The following is a 3805-nucleotide window of genomic DNA, read 5'->3' on the forward strand; positions in this document are numbered from 1 at the left end:
TGGAAACAAAAAGAAATATTCAAAGAATCAACTAAACCAGGAGCTGGTTCTTTGAGAAAATCAATAAGATATAAAAACCCTTAGCCAGACTAACTAGAGGACACAGGGACAAATCCTAACTAACAAAATCAGAAATAAAAAGGGAGACACAACAAAACCTGAGGAAATCCAAAGTATCATCAGATCCTACTACAAAAGGCTATACTCAACAAAACTGGAAAACCTAGATGAAATGGACAAATTTCTAGACAGAAACCATGTACCAAAGTTATATCAGGATCAGATTACTGATCTAAACAGTTCCATTTCCCCTAAAGATATAGAAGTAGTCAATAGTCTCCCAACCAAAAAAGTCCAGGATTAGATGGGTTTAGTGCATTGTACTATCATGCCTTCAAAGAAGACCTAATTCCAATTCTCTTCAAACTATTTCACAAAATAGAAACAAAAGGTACTCTACCCTATTTATTCTATGAAACCACAAATACTCTGATACCTAAATCACATAAAGACCCAAGAAAGAAAGAGAACTTTAGACCAATTTCCCTTATGAATATCTTTGCAAAACTACTCAATAAAATTCTTACTAACCGAATCTAAGAATACATCAAAACGATCATCCATCACGATCAAATAGGCTTCGTTCCAGGAAGGCAGGGATGGTTTAACATATGGAAATCCATCAAAGTAATCCATTATATAAATGAACTCAAAGACAAAAAACACATGATCATCTCATTAGATGTCAAGAAAGCATATGAGAAAATCCAAAACCCATTCATGATAAAACTCTTAGAAAGATTAGGAATTGAAGGCCATACCTAAACATAATAAAAGCAATATACTGCAAACCAAGAGCCAACATCAAAATAAATGTAAAGAAACTTGAAGCAATCACACTATAATTAGGGATTAGACACTTTCTCCCTACCTATTCAATACAGTACTTGAACTCCTAGCCAGAGCAATTAGACAACAAAAGGAGATCAAGGGGATACAAATTGGAAAGGAAGAAGTTAAAATATCACTGTTTGCAGATGATATGATAGTATAAATAAGTGACCCTAAAAATTCCACCAGGGAACTCCTAAACCTGATAAACAGCTTCAGTGCAGTAGCTGGATATAAAATTAACTCAAACAAATCAGTGGCCTTTCTTTACACAAAGAATAAACAGGCTGAGAAAGAAATTATGGAAACAACACTTTTAACAATAGTCACAAATAATATAAAATACCTTGGTGTGACTCTAAGGAAGTGAAAGAGCTGTATGATAATAACTTTATGTCTCTGAAGGAAGAAATCGAAGATGTCAGAAGATGGAAAGATATCCCATGCTCATAGATTGGCAGGATTGACATAGTCAAAATGGCTATCTTGATGAAAGCCATCTATTCAATGTAATCCCCATCAAAATTCCAACTCAGTTCTTCACAGAGTTAGAAAGGGCAGTTTGCTAGTACACCACATGGTTCCACCTGGGCTCAAACCCAGGACCTTCTGCATGTAAAGCAGACGTGATAACTGCTACACTATGGAACCAGGCTAATGTCACCCAGTATTAATAAAAGACTTCTGAAGAGCGGGGGGGGGGGAAGAAAAGGCAATTTGCAAATTCATCTGTTAGTTATCTCTTGTGAGCCTATGCCAGTGCCTGCCAAATACAGAAGTGGATGCTCACAGTCATCTATTGGATGGAACACAGGGCTCCTAAAGAAGGAGCTAGAGAAAGTACCCAAGGAACTCAAGTGGTTGGCAACCCTATAGGAGGATCAACAATATGAACTAACCAGTACCTCCCAGAAATGGGTCTCTAGTTGCATATGTAGCAGAGGATGGCCTAGTTGGACATCAATGGGAGGAGAGGCCCTTGGTTTTGAGAAGATCATATTCCCCAGTAGAGGGGAATGCCTGGGTCAGGAAGCAGGAGTGGCTGGGTTGGGGAATAGGGCTGGGGTGGGGGGGGGAGGGTAAAGGGGACTTTTGGGATAGCATTTGAAATGTAAATAAGCTGGGAAGTGGTGGCACATTTCTTTAATCCCAGCACTTGGGAGGAAGAGGCAGGTGGATTTCTGAGTTCAAGACCAGCCTGGTCTACAGAGTGAGTTCCAAGACAGCCAGAGCTATACAGAGAAACACTGTCTTGAAAAACCAAAAATAAATAAATAAATAAATACGTGAATACTAAATGTAAATGAAGAAAATATTTAATAAAAATGAAAAAGAAAACAACGCTGCTATGAACATAAAAAAAGAAAGTTGAATTATAAACCTCATTGACTGGATGAGATAATAAAATAATGTTATATACATACATACACACATATATACTTTCAGGCAAATCTTATATAAAATACAAGATAGCAAACTTCTTGTATGTTTTGTACAGTTTAGAGGATTATCTACAATAACTGCTTTTGATTTTGAATGAGAATAAGGAGCACACAGAGAGAAACAATAGTTAAATAGCCCAATATCAGCTCTATGTTTAGAGTCTCCAGCACGATTCAATAAAGAACACTCTACTAAAACATTAATATTGGAGTAATTGGTTGAAGGTCTTTCAGTCAGCAAGTACACTCTGTCCTTTCCATAGACATTTAGTTAACAGTTTTTCTTCTTTTAATCTATCATATTGGTTTACTTATTAAGTAGTTAATTAAATCTTATTCTTACTATGCATTTATATTAATCTGTACTAATTACTGTATTTTACTGTTGTGAAAAACTAAAGCATCCCATTAGCTGCCACTATATGGGTACCACTATATTTAATATAAATAATCTATGTTGGAAATAGTTTTCCTTTTAGCTCTTCCTATAGGCACAATGCCTGTACTTCTTAACCGTTTTGTTGCTCTTGTTCCTGTCCTATTGTCAGGAGGCCAAGCTGACTCAGAAAAATGGGCTTTGAAGGACATTTTTGAGACAAACATGCTTGTGTCTGAAGTGGTTGGTTTCATTTCTGCATTCAGAATACAGAATTAGAGACTGACAATGGACAGAAAATGTGTATTTTTTTTTCTTTTAGAATATTGTAAGAGACATAACATTTGATTTTAAAAGGTCACTCTCTGATGTCTTTATATTGTATAATACCATGTATGTGTTACAATCTACAATAATGACCAGGATGGATCAAGCTGAGAGTGGTGTATGACTTTACCACCATCTAACTTGAGATTCTTCTTCACTAGTCTTGGGGTAACCAACTACTTGAGAGTGATACACATAGGCAGTTTGTGTGCCTGCAAATGGAGATATACAATCCCTAAAGAGCTTATAAGTACTTTATTCCCAAACCAAGTCAGAGGAAGTTGAATTTCTTACTAGTAAGTGGGCAATGTCTGGGAATATTTGACAGATTTGATCTTTGTGTAGCTAAGGCTCTGATTTTTTTAGGCTTTGATAACAAGAAAGCGCTATAAACATATGTGGATCCTTGTAGTTCCTTCATGTCCTGTAAAAATATCCCAGAACTGGTGGAGATGTTACCTGGTAGAAAAAAAATGAGTAGGCTGTTATATTTGATTGCCTGAAGGTCTAATTTTGCCCAGAATTTAAGGTGGCCAAATGGTGATGGTGGAAATTTTTTTTTCCAATTTTTATTAGGTATTTGCTTCATTTACATTTAAAATGCTATCCCCAAAGTCCCTTATACCCCTGCCCCCGCTCACCTACCCACCCATTCCCACTACTTGGCCCTGGCCTTCCCTTGTGCTGGGTCATATAAAGTTTGCAAGACCAAGGGGCCTCTCTTCCCAATGATGGCTGACTAGGCCATCTTCTGCTACATATGCAGCTA

At 36.8% G+C, this 3805-nt stretch overlaps 1 non-coding gene across 1 annotated transcript; it reads right to left on the reverse strand.

Annotated features, from left to right (window-relative positions):
• Positions 1 to 1469: 1469 nt before the first annotated feature.
• Positions 1470 to 1542, reverse strand: Trnav-uac. The gene has a single exon. It is a non-coding gene; the product is annotated as a tRNA-Val (tRNA).
• Between the last annotated feature and the right edge of the window lie 2263 nt (positions 1543 to 3805).

Source organism: Mus pahari, chromosome 22 (assembly GCF_900095145.1).
Source record: "Mus pahari chromosome 22, PAHARI_EIJ_v1.1, whole genome shotgun sequence".
NCBI classification, from domain to species: domain Eukaryota; kingdom Metazoa; phylum Chordata; class Mammalia; order Rodentia; family Muridae; genus Mus; species Mus pahari.